Source organism: Bactrocera oleae, chromosome 2 (assembly GCF_042242935.1).
Source record: "Bactrocera oleae isolate idBacOlea1 chromosome 2, idBacOlea1, whole genome shotgun sequence".
NCBI classification, from domain to species: Eukaryota; Metazoa; Arthropoda; class Insecta; order Diptera; family Tephritidae; genus Bactrocera; species Bactrocera oleae.
The window spans coordinates 97,655,926-97,668,584 of NC_091536.1; the positions used below are offsets into that span (position 1 = coordinate 97,655,926).

A 12,659-nucleotide genomic window follows, 5' to 3' on the forward strand; every position below is an offset into this window, starting at 1 on the left:
TAAGTGGTGTAAATAAATCGCCAAAATACCTAACGGCATAAAGCGGAAGAAATGTTGAATGTAATGGTAATTGTCAAATTTTTTTTTGCGACTCAGCTTATATCATTAGGGAAATATGCTAATTAAATTTTTTTCATTTAACAGTTAGTTTGACGTATTTGCTTTTAATATAAATAAAGTATGAAATTAGTTATCTAGGGATTTTATAAAATAACGACGCATACAGAAGAAGTCATCGGACACATGCATATGCATGATTTATGGTAATGTCCCCTATGTAGAAGCTATTTTGAGCTAGGAAAGTTATAAACACATTGTGCTTATTTATTGGAAGAGTGCTGCCACATATTTGTTTTTTTAAGAGAGGTATAGTGCATTTGCTGAATTTTCTTCAATATATTACATGATCTGCATGTAACGTTATCCAAGAAGCTTATATAATTAAATTTTTAAGCTATTGCACAGCTTCAATCGCAGGCTTTGAGCGCGGTGACTGAACCATGAAATTCAATAACGGAAATACACCTAACACAATCACAAAGTATGCCCAAAATGCTTTTTATACTTTTAGGCGTAATTTCGCATATCTCAAGCGGAACAAATCAATTGAAGAGACAGCAGGGTGATTCAAAAATAGTAATACTTAAGATAAAATTTTTTAATGGCAAATAAAAATATAGAATTTAATTAAAATTTAATTAACAAAAAACAAATTATTCCATATTCGAAGTCTTAATATTAGTAACATTATTATTATTTTGGTAAATAGCGACCCCACCTTTTGGAACAGTATCTCGTTTGAATTGAAAAATACAATTGAAATTATGTATTTCAATCGGATTATTATCAATGGTATTAAATTTCTATTTAACAATATCAACTTCGCTGATAAAAAATAAGACTCCACGACAAAATATGGGACCACCCTTGAAGCGGTATTTTCCAGATATTTAGAAAATATCAAGTCTAAAACTTTTCTTTCTTATTTCAGTTACCATAAATCTATAGTGTCAATGATAAAAATTGCTGAATAACCTATATGCGTTGTAAGATAATAAAAATATTTTAAACAATATTAACTTCTTATTTATTCAATAAAAGAAAAAAATTCCTTTTCTTATCGATCACCACGCTCAAAAAGTGTAACATGAATTAATACCAGCGAAAAAAACCTCCTTAAAAAATAAATAAATAGTTATAATTGCATAAGTTGATAACAAATGCTATGCAATAGCTTTACCGCGGCAGTCCCCGAGTGCCACATGTATAGTTTTTGTATAGAAGTATTTTTTATATAGAAGTATAGGTGATAGTACAACATTAAAATATTAAATATTTTAAATTCCCGATACGTGTTAAGATTTACCGTAATTTAATACTATTAAAGACTGCTAAATTGGCGACTCGGCTCAAATAGCTAATTATGGGAAACGCACACTTAAACCTATACTACTTAGGCTACGTTTAAATTTTCAACATTTCAAAAGAAGTTTCATAAATTTTAAAATAATTAAGCTGCTGTTAGGTATTCTAACACCAAACCAAATATTATGCCTAACATAATAAATATCTAATGGTAAAATTTTATAACTGATCGTCTATATAATTGACCGCATCGTTTTACATTTTTCTGAACTCTCAAGTCAATCAAATGAAAACAAAAATTTCCAGAGATTGACGCGCCCCCACCAACTGTTAGCAGCTCTATTAATTAGCTTACTATCAATGCTGCCATGATTATCTGGCCTAACCACTTAAGTCCAATTATCTCTTGGTGTGCTTTAAAAGCCGGTGATAGGTTTATCGTTCGAATTGTTAAGCTGACAAAACGTTTTAAAGCTTCTTCACTGTCTTTCGCGCTAATTTCGTAATGAGCTTCATTAGTGTTTGGTTTATCACGGTCAATATTTGTGCGACAGCAACTAAAGCCATTATGCGTAGTTGCTGTTGTTGCCATCAAAGCTTTAATTGATGTAGACGCCACCGCCGCAAGCAGCGCTGCACTTCATTGATTCATTCATTACGTTTATCGCATTAAGTGGGTCAAGCGGCTAATAAAGTGCGCTTTTTTACGAGATAATAGCGCAGTGACTTCGACAAGACGCTTGCGATTGTCGTAGCCATCTGTACTACTCGCTTTTGATGTGGTCGCTGCATTAACAGACACCGTACTCATTCAGTTGGTGGAAATTGTTGTGAATTTTCATTGCCGCCACAAAAGTTGGCGTTATTGTTGCAATGGCATCACATTATGCCACAAACACCAAACAAATACAAATACAACGATATGCTAAAAATTCAATAATGGTTATTTACCTTGACGCTCTGGCTACCACTGAAGCCAGCGGCGACAGCAGCAGCAGTTGTTATATCAATAACACATTGCGTTAATTGCTGCGACTGAGCTGGCCTGCATTAGATGATGAAGCTGCAAGTTTACATGGAATGTGCATTAATTAAAAAGTTGATTGCAGTACCTAAATGTGTGCTAGACACCCGCGTGCTTTTATTGTGTGCGTAGACCGCCACCACTGCCATGTTGCAGCTATTTCTTTTTAACTAGCACCGCTTTGATGACCACTTTTTCAATTTATTTTCAATTTCAATTTCATTTTCTGTTTTATTAACATTGCAACGAAATTCGCAGAATGAAGACCGCATGAATTTACTTTGCACCGTTATCGCATACGTGCTGTACCAGTCTTTATTTGCCACACTGATTGTGCATTATTAAGTAAAAAAGCACCCTTTATTATGCTGTCGTCGTTTAAACCAAAACAATGCTGGACCATTAGTTCTATTGGTAATATGGCGAAGGCTTTCATTTTCATGCAAATTCAAAAACATTGCACATTTTGAGTTGCAGAAAACTGCTTAAAGCTCTTGCAAATTATGCTTGGAAGCACGAAAGTGACGGGAAGGAACAGTTATTGCAATAGCTAAGCTTTGTATTAGAACCTTAACTTTATATTATTCTAGATATGAAAAAAATATATTCAAACGCCTCATATAATCAGCAGTAGCTAGTCTAACTTCGCAAGTATTCCTTTTAGAGTCTTCTATACGTTTTTCCTAACTTTGCCACAACTAAACTACAGCTACGAAATCGGACTTCTTCCATGCTCTATAGAGATCTATTCAAGTCGCAAAAGCAGCCATTTGAAACAGTCAAGTAAAATTAGTATCGGAAAAACTTCCATTCACGGCTTAATAAAAATATTATTTTGAAGCGAGTAGGAACAACTAAATAAAAAGAAAACTCTTTGCTCATGTTTGTACTACCATTTTATCCATTCGATATGGTATTATTTCCTACATGACTGTAACTTACGCAAAAGCGTTGTATGGACATAAAATGCATCAAAATGCCACATATGCCACCAACTACGTACGAGGTACAATGTTTTCACACGAGTGTAGAGCCGTGTGTGCTGGTGCATTATTACCCGAAACGGCCACATATCTCCGAAAGTGTTGCTTAGTCTGAAATGTCATGTCATGTAGGGTGTATGTGCACCCCGATGTGCGTGCAGTGCGACTTTTTTCGCCATTGTTCGTAACAATGCGGAATTTTCCTGAAAACATGCCATGTACTATTATGTTTGTACATTTTACTGCCACAAAACGAGAAACGGCAGCGCTGACATGTGTATGTGTGCCCTCATATATGTGCGCTCGGGCATGACATTCTCTTGGTGAGGCCTGAAGTGACCGGAATTTAATTTGGCTCGCGGCCAAAATTGCATTAACATGTGGCTTAAAACGTATCGGCAAATGTCCATGCATGCACACACACACTTGTGCCCATCAATTGTAAAGCTTAAATAGTTTTTATTCAATCTCTTAACATTTGCAACATAACGGTTTATGTAGTAATTGAAAGTTTCATACACTTTGCAACACTCACTCTATGTGCATTGCTAGGTTGGATCAAGTACTTTTACACAGCTCGCTAGGTCTTATCTTCATGGCACTGGCTTCCAGTTAAAATTTTCATGAACTCTACGATTTTACAGAGCGCTCTAAGCGGCGCAGGTTAACCGATCTCTTGCTTTTCCAGTTCCGGTCGCTGTTGGTAAAGACGAAAAAAGCGAATATCGTTCTCAACTCGTGTCTATGCTCATATCCGCTTAGTATTCGCTACAGTTCTCTGTTGTCAAAATGTACACAACTAATTGAGATACTAAAGAAGCTCAGCACAAGCTGTTTGAACGCATGATATTATTCAGAAAACTTTCATAACAGCAAGAAAACATAATTGTGTAATCGACAAGAGCAACTGCAGTTAAAGCTTGAGAAAAAATGTAATATGGTAGCCCAAGTGTGTGAAACCGCAACATGTTTACTGGTATGAAGTCGCAGCATGCAGCCAAAAAGTCCATGCGTTCGAGTTTATGACATGCAGCCGCATATTTTGCTGCACGTAAACAACATAAAGTGTGGGTGAAATTGCATACGTAGCACAGTGTTTTGGCGTGTGAGTGATTTATTTGCATACTCATGTGCCCACTTAATTAAGACACAGAAACTTTACTTTAATTTACTTCATAAACTTTCATATGAGACAGTACTAAGTTGATGCGAAGTTGAGCTGTGCTCGTAAGCAAGTTCGAATACGAGGGTGGGTGTGCGCGTATGTTTACGAAAGGCTGTATGCATTTATTGCCGGTATTTTTTTCACATAGAAAATATAATTTCCTCGAAGAAGACATTAAAGTTTTGCTCTGCATTGCTCGGATTTGTATTATGTATATGTGTTGCTTTATTTTGAAGTATTCTAGTAAGCCTCGTAATTACTAGCAAGTAACATCGCATATGCGCAGCTACGTCAAGTGTTGTCACAAATATACATTTAAGGCTTATACAATTTATTGAATCCCAAATATAATATTACTCCCCTTTTGTATTAACTCGCACGAGTTGATGGACGAACAAATTGTAACTGATTTAAAAATGCATTCGATTCTCTATTGCCTCTATATAAATACTTGTACCATATGAAGCCTACAGGAAGCCAAATTTCAAGTAAATCGAAACATTTATTTCTTCATGTCTGCTAAACCAGCCTTTATGCTTACTTTTCCAAACTTTTCGGTTACACTTGTTCACACATCACTAAATCATGTAATTTAAATATAATTTAAATGTAACCGAACATTTCTTACCCTTGCTACTTGCAAGGATCGAAGCCGGCGAAATGCCTTCAGGTGTTGACAAAACTTTATATTAAAAAATGTAGCGAAAAGGTTCAACTTCATTGTTAGACGAAATGCAGAATAGATAACAATCAAATTGGTATCATATTAACTTACATTCATTAGGTTATCTAACATACAATCAGCAATATATAAAGAGTAAAGTCAACTACATGCTAAAAATGTTGATATAAGTTATATGGCGGCTAGCACAAGTTTTCATCCAATTTTATCCAATTTACTCAAAAAGTTACATTGTTGTGAGTTAAAGACGATCGTTTTTTTTTACTAAGCTAATATTGACTCACATATTGAGGTATACTTGTAGAGTAAACCGGAAGTTCGTAAATCTCTCTTTCAGGTATATGGCAGCTAAGAGAAGCCTACATCCAATTCAACCCATTTTGAACATACAGACATACCGTTATCATGAAAGCATTAGCTCCGAATTTCAATCAAATATCTCACAAATTGACCGATATTTTAGATAAAATGATCGCTTTAGAACCTGGGGTCAACAAATTCGGTACCTGTGGGCTAGAACAGTTGTAGTCTGATGTTGACAATATTCATTCATAAGCTGTACTGCTTTAAGCGCACTTTCGATACTTTCATTGTTGCTTGATTTGATAATTAAAAGTTAAAGATCAGATGGAATTTAAAATGGTGTTATATGGGAAATAGGCGTGATTTAAGTCCACTGTCTAATTTTGAACGCGGTTCCTATAAAGTCATCTTATACCATCTCAGCTATAAAATTTAATGTCTCTGGCGTATTTATTTATTGATTTATCGCGGATTGAGTAGTATTTAACAGAACCGTTATATGGGGAGGGGCAGGGATATTATACGATTTCATCCATTTTAACTGTGTTGGTAGGAATGCTTAAGGAGATACTAAAAACCGTTAGGTGAACAAAACTATTATACTTTGGAGCGACTTGTTGGAAGAGTATAAAAATATTAAAATGGTGAAATTTCTAGCTACACTACTAAGAAACCATACTTATTTAGTTAAAGAGAAACGAAAGAGAAACCCATTTTTCGTAAGTGCAATTTTGCGATCGACTTGCAAACATACGCAAACTAAATCAGTGTCCTCCAAGCCTCACACTAACCAGTTTTTAACGGGCTTCATTATGTATGGGCACTCAAAGAAGAATTGGGGCATCCAATTCAGTGAATCGAATATTAATTTCTCCACAATTGAATGGCTCTTAGCAAATGAATTTAAAGGAAACCCATTAGAAAATGTAAGCCACGTTTTTGGAATAATTTAGCAAACATGAAATTGACGCTTCACCACCGCACAGTCAGGCAAATCGACATTCCATTCGCCGCTTTATAATACTTGTTTAAGTGTAACCACATTGCGCACACACACAGGCGCGCACAGCAATAAACCTGAGATATATGATTAATATGTGAATAAATACACACAAAGGCAACCACAAAAACAAACAAGGCATTTCCAATGGGAAACCAGCAACAATATGACGTGGGCGAACAGTTGAACACGACGAGCAAACCAAGCAACCATAATTGTTATTTGCACCAAAAGGCAACCCCATATCCACTCACAACTAACACATGCATCCACACACATACAGCACTTCACATCATGCCAGCAAGTCGGTGAGAACAAAGTGTTTGCGCCGAGATGTCTAGAAGGCAAACACACGGAGCTGACTTCACACTTATTTACAAGCATTTAAGGAGCAGTCGGAACACAAAGAAACTTATGTTGAATGTGATCACAACGACAAAAGAAATGCCGACTGCCAGCGGGAGAAACACTCAAATTCACATTTGGGTTAGGAACAGCTTGTCCGGGCCCCTGTCTGGACGCCGCTCTTCCCCTATACTAGTATGAAAATCGTCGGCGCATGCCGGGCATACAAATATGTTGATTACACGAGACCGCCAAGTGATGTATCTACTACAGTATGGGCAAGTGAATGCTCGCACAATCACACGACCATAGACACACATACACAACTCGGAAAGTTTGTTTGATAAGTCGTGGCAACTGGTGGTGGCACATAGAATATTATACTAGCGTATTTATATATTGCGGCCTGCAGTTATAAGTCAGCACACACGCTTGTAAAAGTTGCCTCATTTAGTGGTTAAGCATTTCAATGCTGACGCTTTGACGCAGTGGGTTAGTAAGACGGAAGTTTTTGGGAAACCGAGCTGCATGCCGAAGCAGCGTTGGCAATAATGTGTGTGCCAAGGTGCTCATTAGGAAGTTGTTGCGAACAACAATAGTAAAATGCCCAGGTGCTTTTCACGTACGCAGACAGCAACAACAAGCACGCATGTGTACAGACATATTTTCGTAAAAACATAAAAATTCAAATGCAAATTTCCGGGTGGATTTAGAGTAACTACAACAAACTCTGAAAAGCTTCAAGTCTCCAAGCCTCAAGCCTCAAGCCTTTAAGCTTCAAGCCTCCAACACAACTTATTATTGGCTCAACTACCTCTACAATTTTTTGAAAAAATTAAATTTTTGGATAATTTTTATATACACAAATATACACTTAACCTTTACTCAAATTTTGAGCTAATTTTGACGATATATGGATTTCAAGCTAAAAAAAAGTCTATGAAAAATCAAAAAATAATTCCTAAAAAGCTCGTGTCTAAACATAGCCTGATGTCTTGTAAATCAACAACAATTTACATATTCCGAACATCTGTTATAGTTTTGTCGTAATTGTGCCGAAACTGAAGACACTCTACTATTGGTAAAAAGCGTTTAACGCAAACTGAGCCACTAGAAATATTGGATAATAGAGTTTTTCAAACCGTGACGATTAGACACACGCGATACTATGTTTTCATTAAGAACCTCATTAGGTTATATAATAAATGATGGCACCTTTCACATACAACTTACCATTAGCTATTAATGAGTTTACTTTATCAATCTAACCATAGGAAATAAGTTCATTAATCACTTTTATATGATATTTTAATTTTAGCACCCCATTAAAATCGAAACAACGGAACGAAAACTAATGCGTCTCTTATGTGTTCATAATTTGGTAAAATAATGCGGCCAGAGTTTGTTATCGATAAATGATTGTTATATGAATGTAGATATGATTACATTTGTTTTATGAATATTTAAAACGAAAAAAAATAATAATGGAAAAACGTCATTATTTCTTCAAAAATGGTAAAAGTCACCAGTACTTTCATATCTCAGTCAACTTCCTATCACTTTCCATATTGTCAATGTCATTACCAGTAGTTTACCCATACTAACCACTTGTCACTCCACCATTTAAATAAGCAAATACAAGAGAATTTTATACTTACAAACACACATTCTGACATACATATATACTTTTACCACTTACAAACCTTACATGTGCATAAGCACTCGGAATTTTGTAAAGGGTGGCGCGACAACACGAACTGACTTAATTTTATTTTAAAAATTACAATGTGTCTGTAAATAATATCGTAAGGCGATTTACTTCATTTGAGCTGAACTTTCGTCCGTTCATTAAGAACGCAGACTCAAAATTTAAATTATATAAGAATATTCCTGCAACAGGTTTTCACTCAATACTTCTAATAGGGCAGATCAACGACTAAACCATCTGCAGACAGTGACTAATGTTCAAAGCTCCAAAGATATCTTTCACAGTTAACAGCCACACCCTGTTCAGTCACGACATTTGCGTAAATGAGTGAGTGAATGCTCAAAGGGCAGTATGGGTGGACGTGGCGTATGAGCGACACTAGTGGACGCTTCTCGATGTTTGTTTGCGCGGCGTGCAGTGCGGTGCGGTGGCGGTGGGTCGTCGTTTGTTTGCACACATGTCGGCACTCTGTATCCGGCACCTACACAAACTGACCGCTTGACCGCCCACTACTCTGAAACCAGCAACACGTGTACAAATTTCCTGAATGCATGGCTTTTGTTGGTATGGTTTGGGACGTTAGTTTATTCTGCTCTTTGTTTTGCATACTTTCCATCAATTACACAGCAAAAGTTAGTGCTTTGTGCTGTCTTTGTGATATGCGCTTGTAATCTTTTCTCATTTTAATGGCGACATGTTAGTCACTGGAAAAATACAAGTAAAGTATGGAGATAAAGTGTGTCCCTTAAATTAAATTCTAGTAGTTGTTTGGCGTATGTGTGCATGTGTGTTTGCACGACTCTGTTAGAGTTAGTAATATAATAAGCAAAAGTTGTTAGGTAGTAGGAATATGCCTTTGAGGTTTCAGTTATTCAGGACCGTTCGTGACATTTAAAAAGGGTTGTAATTAATAGTTGCCAGACTAAAAATAATGAGTGTGGAAAGCATTTGTATTTTAAATCTAATTAATTACCTACCACTTTGGTAGCACAATTGGGAGGTTCATATAATCAGTGAACATTTTTTGGACGAGGAAAAATGTTATAAAGAAGAATATTTCAATTTGGACTGCTCCTTGAAACGCATTAGTTAGCTCAACATGAAAAAACCTTAAACATTTAACAAAAAATATTTTTTTTTTTTTTAAAAAGTTGTTCATTTGGAGAGGGTTGGCTAAATAATAATTGGCGGTATACACTATTAATTTGCTCATAAAGATAACGAAATTTCATATATGAAACGCGTCTAGGCTGTGAAGTAAGTATCATAGCAGCAGTTTGGATATTCTCTTAGTTAAAATAATGCTCTTCAAAGATGTGAGCAACATTTTAATCCAAGAGTTACCTAACCTCAATCTAAAATTATGATATATATAGTTCCCAGTTCTAATTAATATAATTATATATTATAATCATATTCAAATGTGTTGTATTGTAGCATACCAAATAGTTTTTGGTGAGTTTTTCTTAAGAATTAAATCAGCTTCTTACATAAGTTATCCTTGTGCTAATAGGTCAATGTTATGGTAGGATTAAGCTAGCAGTAAGCGGTCAGACATCACATTTTAAATAATTTAAAATAAACTTTTAATTTTCTATTACAAATATGCAAAGAAACAATTTAATCAGGACATGGTTTTTGCAGTAATTTTAGAATAAAGAGTGCCTACAAATTTCTCTGTTTTACCAAGTTTTGATTAAAAAATATATATATATTATTTTTCCATGTAAACACTTTTTGTTTGTGCCGATTGAACGCTGGATTTTACACACACAAAACTCATTAATTATCAACGCATTTAATACAAAAGATGTTAAAGCGTTTTATGGCGCTGCCGCCACTTGCGTCGCTGCCGTCACAGATTTATTTCAATCGTTAATATTTACTTTTCATTTGGCTGCCACTCAATCAAGTATTTCAGCGCTTTTGCTATTTTATTTATACGAATTTTAACTGTTGTGGTTGCTGTTGTGTTTTCTTTGTTGGTGTACCCACCTTTACACATACACCGTTGCTGCTACGTCGCTGTGTGGAGTACGCCGCCAACAGAAAATACGAGCTAAATGCTACAACAGCAGCGCAGCGACAATGTGCAACAAATACTACTATTAAGCGCACACAACCGCACAACAAACACACGCCTGTGTGTCGATTTATTTACGCACACACTTTTGTTTACTTTGATAATTGATGTTTTAATGATGCACTTGTTTAATGTTTGCTTATTGCCCTATTTGATTTATTGTGTTTACTTTAGCACACACAAGCGCCACACATGTGTGCGTGCATGTGTTGATACTACCGCGCGTGTAAATTATTTTCATTACCATTTTTTAAATTGTGCGCATTCATTTCTCGGATTTCTCATCTCGCCGCCGGCACTCGCCAATCACAAAACAGTTGACATCTGTATTTGTGGCTGAAATGACAATAATTGTATTAATGTAGTCATTATGTGTAATGGCTTTTTGTCTGTGCTTTTTTCGCGTAATCTTGATTAATTTTTACAGCTTTCCCTGCATAATGGTATAGTAGTGTAAGAGTATACGTAAATATTTTTATGGCTGGCCAAATTAAGTTATTGCTCTCAGAGTGCCGCAAATAGCTTGTTTTTCAAGAGACATTTTTTCTTTGTTTTAATGTAAACTGTAATGTGTGTAATGGAATCATGTGTACAATAATTATGTTTAACTGTTAAATAAAAGTATTGGGCGTGTGTGGCGTATACGTAACATGATTGTGCTATAATTTCGTACGATAACAAATTGGATGATTGTGACATAACTAATGGAATTTATTTTCTGCGACATGCTTTTTTTAAGGAAATATTCATCTCTATTATTTATTATAAGTTTTTTAAAGTGAAACAGAAAAATTTTAAACGGGAAGTGGAAAATCTAACAACTAAAGCGAATATGAAAATAACTTCTTGAGCACATTTTCACTGTATTATAATATTATACCATGAATTTAAAAGATGCTTTGAAACAGAAGAGTATTGGTAGCCTGCCATTGTGTTAAAAAGGAAATGTTTATTAAAAATAAAGTTCTAGTACTTAAAAGTAGTCCTAAAAAAGGTTGCTTATATAAGAATATCTAACATAGCCGACCATTTTAAATGTATTAGTGCTACATTTGGCTTGTTTCATATTCCACAAAACGGAACACTGGACAGTGCAGAACTTACTTAGCTATCACAGCGCCCATTCATATTGGCATGCATAAATATAATAAAAATTGTAAAAAATATTACATGCGGTTTTTTATTTTGCAAATTCTTTTTGATTAAATATTATTGTTTAAAAAATATTTTGGCAATTTCTCATTCAGATTTTCACCAATATTTTGAAAATATTACTTTAATTTGTTGCATTGAAAATCCTGCCATAATTCATAAATACTTATTGTCGCACTTTGCTTCCGTTTCAGATTAAAAATCAACAAAGCAACTGCGAAGCGTAAAACCCTGGAAAAACTATATCCTCACTGACGTTACTTAGAGAATGAAGTGAGCGTTAGCAGGCCATGTCCAGCTGGCAACTACATGTGCACAGGAAATGAAAACTACATCAATTGTTGTTTAATTGAAAGTGTGGTGTACGGAAGAGAGAGCAAACATTGAATTAAATTACACAACAAATATTGCCACACAATAACACGCACGTAAGGGTGAAAAAATTGCAGGGGCATGAATACCCGAAACAAAAAATGAAACATTTCTGCAGTAAAAAGCAACATCAACGCCCGCAGCAAATAACGAACAACAAGCAGTGTTTCCGGCAAAAATAACAATCGAATAGGACAATAGAAAATGCTTGATAAAAAGGAATAGAAAAACACAAACAAAATATGAAAGCAAGAATTACATGTTACACTCCACAACGCAGTGCACGTAGCGCGTTGACACTGGCAACACCGGCAGCAACAACAACACAATTAAACTTTGCTGCTCCGCAACAACTGTGGTGTAAATAAACGCACGTGGGCGCTTTTGCGAACTTGCTAGTGGTTCGAATTCACACATACACATACGCGTGTGTGTGTGTGTAGAACAGTTATGAATGAAAACGCTTACAAGCGAAAC

General features: G+C 35.4%; 1 protein-coding gene across 3 annotated transcripts in view; it reads left to right on the forward strand.

Moving 5' to 3' along the window:
- Nucleotides 1-12,659, forward strand: part of side-IV (sidestep IV) — a 111,505-nt gene that overhangs the window by 37,628 nt on the left and 61,218 nt on the right. The gene's annotated exons all lie outside the window — the stretch shown is intronic.